This window comes from Mycteria americana, chromosome 6 (genome assembly GCF_035582795.1).
Source record: "Mycteria americana isolate JAX WOST 10 ecotype Jacksonville Zoo and Gardens chromosome 6, USCA_MyAme_1.0, whole genome shotgun sequence".
Taxonomy (NCBI): Eukaryota; Metazoa; Chordata; class Aves; order Ciconiiformes; family Ciconiidae; genus Mycteria; species Mycteria americana.
Genome location: NC_134370.1, coordinates 35,404,253 through 35,416,639, shown reverse-complemented (window position 1 = coordinate 35,416,639; position 12,387 = coordinate 35,404,253). Strand labels below are relative to the sequence as shown.

The following is a 12,387-nucleotide window of genomic DNA, read 5'->3' as shown; positions in this document are numbered from 1 at the left end:
TTATCAGCCAGCTTTTCTCCTTGCATCCTGATTTACAGAATGGTTAGCCGTACACATGCCTTTGTGAAGTCAACAGGAGCTCAAAAATTGGTTGTGTTGGGCCCTTGGAGACCATGTTCAGGCCAAATCTAGCCTGCACATTGTCGGTGCAGTTTTGGCAGCCATTCACCATACTGTGCTTACCAAGTGGAGAAAAGGTTTGGATGTTATCTGGGACTATTCAGCTACTTGGAGATTGCACTCTGCGCTGCTTTTTTATAGGGGTCAGTCCTGCTCCACTGATATTGAGGAGAGTTTAGCCCTTGCCCATATTTGGGGCTGGACCAGACTCCGGTCTGCCTACCCTTTAGATATCAGCGCTGCCCCTCTCCCGCCAGCTCTGCCTGACAGTGCCTCTCTTGGTAACCTCACCAGTTCTGTCTCCAAACTCGCATCTGCCCTCAGCCTCCCTCATTTACCCAGCCCTGTTTGCTGCCCTTCCTTGCCACCTCTGATCACAACTAACACTGGTGCACTGCGGTGCACAAATGCCTCTTTATAGAGAAAAGGAAAGATGTCTCTGATGTGCCCTCCATTGCCTGATGGCTTTGCTCATCTGTTGCCAATGCGTTTCTTAGATTGCTGCTCCTCAGGACAAGGGCTGTGCCTTTTGTGCCTGCGTGCTGCCACCGCATAGAGCATACAGACATTAGGCTGTGATGTGCAGAGAGCTCAGTTCCTTTAGCTGCTCTTGGGGACTGGCCTTCACAGCTGTAGGACTTAGCAGCCCATGACAGCCAAACAAGGTAGTGCTTTTTGCTTATTCCAGCCACATCCAAGTATTTTTATCTGGAAATGTCACAGCAAGGGAAATAAGGAATACAGTTCTCATAGTTAATTTTTACGGCTGATTAATTAGCCCAAAGAGTATTAAATTGTGCTAATGTAGTTTGCCTCTTCGATGCTGTCTTTTGACTTCAATGGAACTAAATACATGCTTAAAGTTAACTACAGCCTAAGTGCTGTGGTGAATCGGGGCCTAGGGCATTAATTAAAACTTAGCTCAGATTTACTTTCAAGGCTTTCCCCCCTCTTTTTTTTTTTTTTTTTCTTTTTAACTCTTCAGCGCTCAGCAGTTTAATTGGTATGCAGATGTTCCCCTTTATTGCTGGCAGAGGCCTCTGTCACTGTTCTGAAGATACTCAGACATCAAGGCTGGTACAGTGGGTAGGGAGAAACCCCCCCTGAAGGCTTTCAAGCTTTGTGGGAAATAATGATGTATGAGACAGGGATTCCTTTGGAACCTGAAGGGAACATGACAGACAGAATAATATGGGAGGAAAACATTGTCTTCGCAATTGAGACTGATGGTCTCATCTTGTCTCCTTGTTATTGTTACCAACCAAGACTGAGATGAGCTTTCTTATGAAGAACTTCATTTCGTGGCAGGTTCTATATGTTGGACACACTGTGCTCAGTGGTAGCTTTCCATCCAAGGTACAGATATTGACAGGCTCTGAGGAACCCTTTGGCGTGGTGTTTTAGCTTAAAACCTAAAATTCCTTCCAGCATTGAGATGCATTTTGTCAGGAATGACAGTTGCGATTTGATAATCTTTTACTACTTTGCCTGCCTATCTCAAACAGCTAGCTGGAGGGGAGAAACCCAGAGTTGCTGGGCACAGGAGTGTCAGCTTTATGAATCAGCTTTTCTCGCACTTTATTAATTTCACTTTCCAGTGGTTAGTGCGTGTTTGCAAGAGACAATTGATTTGTACGGATCTGTGTAGGATGGAGCAAAGCTGGAACTAAAGGAGGAGTGCAAGTTGACAGAACTGCAATAGCTCTAATTGACAGATACCAAAGGCACTATTTAAAGCAACTTTTCTTCTGCTGTTTAGGTTAAAAATGGCCCTCAATTTGTCCTCCGATGGCCATGTTCAAAAAGAAGTGTTTTCATGTATATTCATTTCAAATGGATTAGCTGAAATATCAAATGCTCATTTGCTATACTTGTATTTTCAAGTTAGATGATTCAATATGCTGTTGTGCAAGGTACAGGAAGATGGCTGTTTCTTAACTCCTCCAGAGTAAAAGCTGTCTTTCAGGGGACGCTTTGCACATGTGAGATTTGTGTTAGTATTTTTTGGCACCCACAGTTTCATCAGAAATGCATTTCAGCTAATGGGAGGCAGAAGGACTAATACACATGCTGCACGTTGTGGGTGCAAAAATACAAATAGAAATCACACCTACTGTGGAAAGGGCTAGGAAAATGTACCTTCCTGGATGTGAGCAGGGCAGGTTAGGAAACATCATCTTCCTTTTACAATTGGCTGTTACTCTCTACATTTCTGGAGAACTGGGATCTTGCTGTTAATCTTACAAAAATAGATGTTGTGGTGAAGCCTCAGGCATGAATAAAATTGGATGTTAATCTTAAAGCAGATTTTTTACAGCTATGCACTCAGAGCCAGTGAATCCAAATGATTTTAGAAACTCTGTGTTTGTTACTTATTTAGATCAAAATACTGTGGGGAAAGAGGTCAGTGGCACAGGTACGTATTGTAATATTTGGGGCTCCTTAAAGTTGAGCAGATAAGCGCAGCAAACATTAAGCATCTCTGGCTTGACACAAATAATAGGCAAAGCTGAAAAAAGCCTGCTGACAAGAGGAGTGGGTGTTGGTGGGTGACTTGCTGCAGTTTTAGAGCTGTTAAGTGTAGGTTTTTTAGCATTTTCATTATTTAAAAGTGGAGTGGTAGTTTCTTCACTCCCTCTGAAAAGTTACTAATTTACTCTGAAATACAGGGTAACCCACAATGATTTAACAGATTTGTAATGTGCTTTAGAGTGATTTCAAGTAACAGACACCCTCCTTCTCTCCAAGCTTCCCACTGTCTCAGCTCTGCCCTCATTCCTTTCTCTGTGTACATCTGCACCAAAATGCAAAGCAGGGGCTGTCCCACGTGTGACTGCATCTGTCTAGCTCCAGTGTCAACAGCTCGGGCGGCTTTGACCACTGGTGGTCATGCAGGTTTGCCTCGTTCCCAGTGTTCAGAAAGAGAGGCTGCGTTTGCTGCGTTCGGGTGTTGGGAATGGCATCACAGAGCGTGGAGCGGTTCAAAAGCTGCTGCTCTGCAGGTACCACTGCAAGCAGACAGGCCTTCCTTAGAGGAGCCCTGACATGCAGAGGCTGCCTTTTGCCTAGGGCGTGCCTAGTGGAGCATGGCCGAGGACCGTGATTAAGGTCCCCAGGATGCTCCTGGAATACAAGCAATATTAAATAATCTGCAGTCCTCTGTGCCTGATTCAGAGAAGGCAGCTGAGTCGTGTTCTCAAGGGGCTGTCCAACAAGACAGGCAGCCTGCGGGGATGGGAGGTAGGCAGGGGATTTTCACCGGTTGTCAAGCTGAACGGGTCTCAGCTATCTCACACTCCAGCCCATTTGTGCCTACATATTGCTGTGCTGAATAACCATGCCTATGGCAGGATGCTTAAGCTGGAAGCCCTTTGCATGAATGATATTTAAATTTGATGGAGCCTCACTGAGAAGGAGTTGGCCTTGCATTTACTCAGAGAGGTCTCTGGTGGTTTGTGGTAAGGAATTGGGACCTGGGGCTGAAGCCACAACCTCCAGGACCAAACCACAGAATTTACACAATGGCCAAGGCCTGCCCGTTTGCCCTCCCAGCTGAAGGTCTGTGTCACCACACATCTGCTGCTTTTCCGTCTGCTCTTGTCATTGCTGTTTGAGGGAAGAATCTATTTTGTTCAATATAGTAATGTTGTCTACCTTAGTTTAATTTTATTAGCTGCTGCTTTTTTACTATTCAGTGTATCCATGGGTTTGTTTAGTATCAATAACCAAGGGTAAAAATACTTGAATGGAAAGCTAGATGGAAATGCTGAGGTTCTGGAGGACTCCAGGGTTTCTTTTGCTCTTCTTTGTTGCCCTGTTCTAGGAGGCCTGGAGAACACTTATCCATTCGTAACAGAAACTATTCAAGATGCACAGGCCTGAAAGGTCACGGTGAGTTTCTATTGCTCTTCTGGTGTGACTTGTAGAAATCACGTCTTCTATCAACTTTAAGGAAGAAAGCTTTTGTTACAAGGAGAGATGGTAAGTTTGTGCACCCAACCTCTATTTGGAAGAATAATTTGCTGTGAAACCTTTCTTCTTCCAGAGGCTTGAGCCAACTGCTTTTGATCTGGGAAATTACAGTGTGGATAAGTGTGGCCATATTAGGCTGGATAGGTGTCACCCTCAGGGATTCACACACATAACTCTCCTTGACTTGAACTGGAGAAGGGCCAGAGTTTGTTCACTTTCACTTTCTGTCACTGAGAAAAATGAATGCTGTTCTACAGAAGCTATAATTTCTTCCTTTCTTCCCAAGTAGATGATGACTAAAGAAGGCCTGAACTGAGTTTAGATATTCTTATATTTACTTGAAATGAATGTAACTCATAACTCTTATTTTAGCACCAATCTGGAACCCTACTGTGAACAGATTTACAATGTCTGCCTGTTCCTTACCTTGGCATTCTGGCATTTATGCTCATTCTTGCACTGATATTTGGGAGTTGAATGAAGCCAAATGTCTGAGAGGTGAGTAGGTAAAAGGTAGATACTTCCATATACAAACCTATTCCTTTTGTGTGCTCCATAATCTTCTTTTAGTTCTTAAATATGGTTTTATTCTTCTGATACTAAGGGTCTCGGCACTGATTTTTGTTCTGGTATGTGTGTCATCAGCAGAGTTATTAGCTGTGTTCCAGTTGCATGGTCCTTTGTTGCTGGATTGAAAAGATCTACTAACTTCAACCGTGTGTTTTTAGACTAGACACTTACAGAAAACGTTTACTGTGTTTATAGAAGAGCAGATTTAATCTGGAAGTCATTGAGCGAAACCAATAAAGAACTTCCTTGATGTGATTTTTGGAGTTACTCTGTGGAACTGAATTACATGTTTTCAGGTATTGGACATAAGGGCACTTGAAAGCATAAAGAAGGTTAAGTGTAGATGATAATGAAAATGTTACTGGTATTTATAGGTCAGTCGATAATGTCAGTATACTAAAGTGATGTGAGATATCTCTTTGATTTCATGGACAGTGCATTACTGTATATAGTTTAGTGTAATAATATGATCCTTGGTATACATTGATGATAAGTTTAACTTCTTTATAAAGTTTGTTAGTAATTCAATTGCCTTGAAATGCCTTATGAAAAGTATGTTTATTACAGAACACAAACAGTTGCTGTCTGCCTAGTGTTATCTCTGTTATAGCAACCTAAGCTAAGAAAACACATTTGGAAAAAACATGTGCCACGCAGAGATGGTTGGGGGTTTTTTTTGTTAGACTTGCTGGAAACATTCATCAACAGTTGGAGATGTGGTCTTTCAACTATATTTCTTTCACTCAGATTATATGCAAATTACAAGATTCTTCAAGCATAAAGTCATATGCCAGGAGTATGATATTAGTGTTTCCTTTAATAAGAATAACTTTGGAATAAGTACCGTGTCTTATTCCTGGCAATTGTCTTGTGCAATTCACCTTGTCTGGTGAATTGCCTTCCTTGTCATTCATCACTGCGTACCATCTTTGTAGAACTGCAGTAACTGGAAGGAAGGAAAATACTGGAAAGTGTTTCTGTAACTGGAGCTGGGTTTGGCAGAGGGTTCTGCCTTTCTGGAAAAAAAATGCTGGCTTGGGTTCTTTACTTTGCCATCCCCTTTTTGTGCAGTTGTGTACTGGAATGAAAGAATAAAGGTGAGCACTAGATGAGCTGTGAATTCGCTTTGGACCAGACTTTGGGAATCTCTGCTCTGACATACATTTCGGTGTTACTTTTTCTTGGGGGACTTTATTCACAAAATATCAAAATGTATTCTTCCAATAAGATTGCGTGTAGTTTGCTAAATGTTTGGATAAATTTCATACCATCTTATCAAAGTAGACACAATAGTTCTTTCTTGAGGAACTGAGCTTAAATGAAATGCTCATTTATGTTGGTGGGATAATAATTAAAACTACAGATCCAAATCAGTGGTTTGTTATTCTGTTGCAGGAGTAGGCTGAATCAAAGCCTCTGTCAACAATTAGAGTTGAAATGCTGAATTAACATACCAAATAGTAGCATATCAGGAGTATAGTCTTCTACTCGGGACAGTGTTGAGATGTACCTTGCTCATAGAAGCTCTGGAAACATTGTGAGACTTGGACAAACACAGCGCATCCTCAGACTGCAGGGATGTTGCTGCTCCCTGAGCACTGCACACTCTGAGTGTGCTCTTGGCCGACAGATATCTGCCCAGTATTGAGGGAGCTTGGTGGTATGGAAGACAGTCACAGCTGCTCTATTAGGATGGCTTAACACGTTCTTGTGGGGCAAGATACAGCTTCTGTTCTCTTTTGCACCTGCAAAACTGGTATAATATTCATTAGATTGTCGTCAGGTTTCATTAGTGAAGTCCAATAAAACAAAAAGGGAATGGCTCTATAGTGATGCTAAAACTTGGTATGTTGCTTATACTAAGTGGGTGAGCAGAGATCAGTAGCCATGAAGACACTGCTTTTCCAGAAATATGAAATATTTACATAAAATATCTAGGTAAAATCTGAACAGAAATGTGATTACTGCCTGCTAAAATGGTGACCTCTTCCCTTCTAAGTAGGTTCGATTCTCTTCTTGATGAGACCCCTGCACCTTCACCTAGATTCCTCCCCAGGCAGCTGCGGTGAATGGATCTGACCACCGAGGGAATCTGGCCCACTGAATTCCTTTTCTTTCTGTGCAGTTGAATGAAAAGCGTGTGTCTTTTGAAGAACAGTGACTGAAAGAAATATTGATGACTGCCAGGGCATCTACAGAAAAGGATAAGAAAATTACTCTACTACAACAGGGAAGACAAAGAGGCTTTGTTAACTCTTTCTTGTAGGTTGTATATATTAATAGTAACAACTAAAGTTTTGTATTTTTTCAGAGAAACACACAAGGCTTTGAATTGTATTGTTTTCATTGCAGCTAACTGAATGAATTAAGTGGAAAATCGTACACAGTACTTTGATTGTCTAACTCTCTGTATGTGAGGCTTTGGGAACAGTTTGTTATTATAAAAGAACAGCACTAACAAGAAATCAGCCAACATATAATTGCTAGGCTGAGGGGCAGTTTGTGGAAAGCTGATGTTTATTTATAAATTATTAAATAAAAGCACATAATATGTGGATCATCTCGCACTGCCTACACACTTCATACATTACTCATCTTCCTAAATTTCATGTTCTTCAGGACATTGCTGCTTATAACCGGTGCAGGCATCAAAACCACCCACATCCGGGAAAGGAGATGCCCGTGCATTTGTTATGGTGGCAGTTTCGGTAATGGGACTCATCTAAGAACGTGAGCCTTCAGTTCAAGGAAAGGACTCTTGACTAGACTTCTAAAGGTTGTTTTATGTGCCTAAAATACACATGAGCACCTGGGACTCTGTTCAGGTAGCGTAAACTCTGGCCAATGTTTCCTACTGACTAAATCTTCCTTTGGAGATTTACAGCCATCCAATACCCTAAACAGAAGGACTTAAGAGCAATTTAGGCATTAAATTTAGCAGGGTTCTGAAAAAACATTGGTTATATAATTCCCATCAGTTTTGGTAAGAAGTTTTGGCAACCCCTGATTGTCCCTTATGCTCCTCTCTGCACACTTAATGCCTTACTACGTTGGGAAGTACAGCCACTTTGCAAGACACACTGAGGAGGTAGATGGTGGTTGGACTCACCAAGAAGGGGGAATGGTACTTCATCCTCCATGTTTTTGGCTACCAAATATCTATTCCAGATCTCCTGGGGGATGGAGCTGCCATTCTTTCCTTCAGCATAGATTTGTGGGCTTTTTTCTAGGAGGGCAAAGGTAACTATTTTCGTTGGCCCAGCTCTTCACAGCTGTACACCGTTTCCTCCCATTTCCAGACAAAAGCCCGTAAACTGAAAATATTAGGGATTAGCACTCCGAGGCTTTCTAGCTGTGTGGGAAGAGCATTCCCCCCTCCACCTTTCCCTTGGCAGCTGAGGAGATGATTTCTGGGGACACGCACAGCTCAGGTTCCTTGCCTTGCTGCCCTTCTTGAGGGGCAGCAGTAGGTGCTGGTGGACGTGGCACTCGCAGTCAGGTACACAGGGCAACCAATAATAGTCTCTATTTCAGAGGACCCGGTTGCAAGCCAGGTGCACTGACACGTAAGCAGGTCTTCATGTGCCCACATAACAAGGGTCTGGGTAATGTCCTGGTCTTGCAAGCAAGATAACGTGTCCTACAGACTGAGAGGCCCTTGGCATTCTGCAGCAGAGGGCCTGGGGATGGAAAGATGTGCCATCATCTGGGTAGCTGGCACTGCTGGACACATCTTTGGACTCACTGTGCTGCTGTATACGGATGACGTTTGGGCTGTACAAACAAATCACACTATTAAAGCACTTAAACAGTGTTTATGCAACGTTAAATGGTAGAGGCTTCATTTTATGACTTTATCTGCTGGCTTGTTAAAACTTTTGTGTCCACACTGAAGTGATGTGAAGATTATATCGCTAATACTGGCTACCAACCTAGCTGATGTGAGACTATGTTGTGCAGAAGGTACTTGAAAGGTGGAACTGGGCAGAGTTTAGCTTTGCACAGCTCTTGCCAAGAGTTGCTTGGTATCCCTGTCACTGTTTTTTGAAGTCCAAAAATATTTTCCCCCAAATAACCTATTTTTCTACAAGAGAACACAGCTGCATTTATGAAAGGTCTTGGCTTTTACAGTAAATCTGGTTTGTGTAGTTTCCTCTCTATATGTATGCTGCCTGCATAATTACCAACCCTCATAATGAAAAACATAGTTTTGTTATATGAGCTTTCAACAGTGGTTTTCAGTAATTTAGAAAATATTGGAGCTACTTCCAACAAAGGAAAAAATCAAAACAAAGCAGGTTTGAAAATGTTGATATGCTCAGGGAAATAAATCTTCATTTTTAACCTTGTTCTATTATTGTCTCTCTGATACTAAAACCCATATAAAGCACTATTGATTTCAAACAGCTCAAGAGGAGATAGCGTAGGGCTTCCACCCTGTTCTGCCCTATGTTGGCGGCGGGGGGTAAATCTTGGCTGTGCTTCCGTGCGGCCTTTGGCAGGGTTTTATGGGACAGCCTCTATTCAGTGCTACATGCATTGCAAAAGCTGTCCTCGCTGTGAGAAGTAACTCACCTTCACTGCACCTCTTTTTCCAGCAGGACGTGGGAAAGTTGCTGGATTAAATTCTACTCGGTCATGAGACTTCTTGTATTGGAGGCACTCAAACTATACAGCCTTTCAAACCCCTGTGAGTTCACAGTATTTAAAGATAAGAGCACAGTATTGCCAAGAAATGTGTCTTGTTGAGGCCCATGAATAACTTCATCAAAAGAAGGAACCTTATTTTTGCCTGCTGCGGATAGAGGGTGCATCTCAAAGCAGCCTGAAGTTAAAGATAGATACAGCGTCTGGTTCAGATCACGATATGAAGAAAAATTCAGGTTAATTAGTATTTATTCTTAGTTTATAGTTATTCCTTTTGGCTTGAGCTGGAGTTGGCAGGAGTTGGAGCCCCACAAAGTTGCTTCTCCTGGGATGAGAGATGAATGAGAGAGATGGTCTCCGTGGTGAAAACATATTTAGGGATGGGAATGTCGCTAAGAAAGACTGGCCATTGCCCCGGGGCTCCGTCAGCCAGCAGGGAGGGTGCTCTGAGGGGCAGCTCAGTGCAGGCAGGGAGGATCGGGTGTAGGCATGGACCGAGGCGTCCTAGGGGGCCATGGAGAAGGGGACGTGTCCCAGGTCCCTCCTCGACCCGGTGCCCTCACACCTCTGTGCCCACACGACCCCAGTCTGCCGCCTGTCCCCCTTTCTGGGTGTTTTCGGAGCGGTTGCGCAAGGGTGAGCTGGCAGCTGGCCAGCTGCCAGCCTGTGGAGATGGCAGCTTTGCAGAGCCACTCCAAGGCTTTCAATTCCCCTTTCTTGCCCCTGTTTTCTGCAGCGCCACGCTGGCTCTTACCAGCAACACCACCACAGCTTGAATGCAGCTGTTTATATTAAATGGAGCTGTTTTTTTTCCTGAGGTCTCCTCACTGCTCCTGCAGCCAGGAAGGGCCCACCTGCTGGAGACCTGGCTTGGGATCAGACCTTCACATTTTTGCAGCTCCCATTTTTCATACATTTTTTTCCCCTGTTGGTGTGCAGTTGGAGTTGAGATGTTCCTAGCAGGATCTGCTGTGTATTTGGGCAGAGTGCCCCTTTTCCAGTAACTGCACGGACTGCTTTATTCCCTCAAGCACTTGCAGAGAAGTTAATTTCTACTTTCAGGGGAATTTTCTGGCTTTGCAGACGCCTGGTTCCAGTGTCGCAGGGAAAGGTAGCCCCATGGTGGGCGGGCTCTGGGCCTCCTGCCCCACAGCCATAGGGCAGCACCTTTCCTACTCTGTGACACGATTGGCTGGGTCCACCCAGCAGGCGGGGCTGTTGCTATAAAAGGGCTGTGGGCGCAACCCTGGTCTCCTGAGGGGCTGAGGAGATGGTGGCTGGTCTGTGGCTGCCTCTGGGCTGCTCTCAGGGCTCAGAGCATGGTGTGGATGCAGCCTTCACCTTGAGGACATGGCTGCACAGGCACAGCTGGAGGCCAGGCAGCATGTGTAGATTTGTGACTCTCCCCTACCCTTCTTTCTGGAAATGTTTGCTTTAAAGTCTCAACAAAATCTAAGTTCAATTTTCCTAAAGTGCTTTTGGCTGTCCTTGTCCCCTGCCTGCCCTGTGGAGGAGCTGAGGAGGTGCTGGCCCCTCCTGGCCACCTGAGGCGGGCCACTGAGATGAGGCTGAGTTTGAGGGCCTTACCAACGCTTCTTTTTACAGGGACTTCACTGAAAAGGTACGGGATTGAATAGACCTAAAATAGCATAAACTGTGTTTTTGAATGCAAGTTCATTTGCAGAGGGGTGGGAAAGGACTCTGACTTGCACATAAGCAAAACAGGTGGTAATTGTGCCTCTGGAGAGACTACCGAGCAGTGAGTGCCAGCCTTGGAGCATGGTGCTGGGCCTTGCAAAACTCTGGTATCGCTAGCTCCTCAGCAGTCTGCAGCAGCCAAGCGGGAGCTTCAGTGGGCAAGACTCATTGCTTTTAGCACACGAAAGTCCTACATTTAAACCAAACTGTGTACAGTAAATGCTAAGAGCACCCATTTCAGGGATTCTTATGCCATCATAAAGAAACAACTAAAAAAAGAAAAGCAGGAATATGCTTTATTGCTCACTTAATTATGGAAGTTTTATTATGTCCTGCTGTGCTGGTGATAAAGGCCTATTACCAAGGCTAAATCCAAATTAGATCAGGTGTTTTCCATGTCATTGTAGTCTTGAGTGTCAGCTGTTTTAGCAGTGCAACAAAACATTTGGGACAAGCAGCCCAGTTCCTTCAGAATTTGCCCATGTAGATTTGTAGATCCTCTATCGACTTTGGTCACAACTTACTGTCAGCATGGCATCCTTATACTGACGTATGCGAAGGTGTGGACAGATGGGCCTTGGAGATTATTGAGCTGATTTAAAACTGGCTTTGTTTCCCCTTTTCCTGCTCCCTTCCCCTGGTCTTTAATTAAATGACTGAAATGTGTGTTCAATAAATGCCTACAAATTGCCTCTGTCTTTTGTTTACCCCCAGAAAGAAGAGAACAGCAGTCCTACCTGTTACCGATGTAACTGAAATGTGAGGACAACCATGAATCCGCAGCAAATTCCAAGCTGTATGGCAGCTACAGGTAAGCTCAGAAATTAAGCTGTTACTATGGAAAGCACAGAGCTTCAAAGCAGCTCGCTCTTGCTCCTTGTGTTGACTACTTGAAAGTAAATTCAGTTTTATGCTGTGCTCAAATACTGTCTTTTCCACAGGCTAAGTGTTCTGCAGGTTCACTGGACAGAATTGACTTTGTGCTTTGGAGATGTGATGAGGCTGGATGGGCAGGTGTGGTAGATAGGGTTAGGCAGATTTGCCACCCTGGAAAGTATCGGAGCTGGATTACAGTTGTGAGATGCTGGAGTTGAAAGAAGTTTTTAGTGTGTCTTCCCTTTCCTTTTCTCTTGTGCTCTTGGGCAGGTGGGACTTGAAGTCTAGGACCTCAAGTCCACGGCTTTGGATTATTAATTCCTGCTCTTTGCTATTCCAAAGCGATGGTGGTCCTCCAGCCTTTGCACTGAGTCTGAAAGCTCCAAGCGAGCGCAAATCTCTTCCAGGGCTGAAAGTGAATATTGTTGTCAGTGTTAACGTTCAAATTATTATAGCTGGTTTTCAGAGCGAGCCTTTCTTTTAATATGAAATGTATACTCAGAC

At 43.9% G+C, this 12,387-nt stretch overlaps 1 long non-coding RNA gene across 1 annotated transcript in view; it reads left to right on the top strand.

Moving 5' to 3' along the window:
- Positions 1-12,387, top strand: part of LOC142411411 (uncharacterized) — a 70,508-nt gene that overhangs the window by 57,348 nt on the left and 773 nt on the right. The window contains exons 9-14 of the long non-coding RNA XR_012776181.1: positions 3,944-4,011; positions 4,858-4,958; positions 6,665-6,924; positions 7,282-7,487; positions 9,261-9,352; positions 11,722-11,818. This is a non-coding gene — a long non-coding RNA (uncharacterized LOC142411411). The remainder of the gene's footprint in view (positions 1-3,943; positions 4,012-4,857; positions 4,959-6,664; positions 6,925-7,281; positions 7,488-9,260; positions 9,353-11,721; positions 11,819-12,387) is intronic.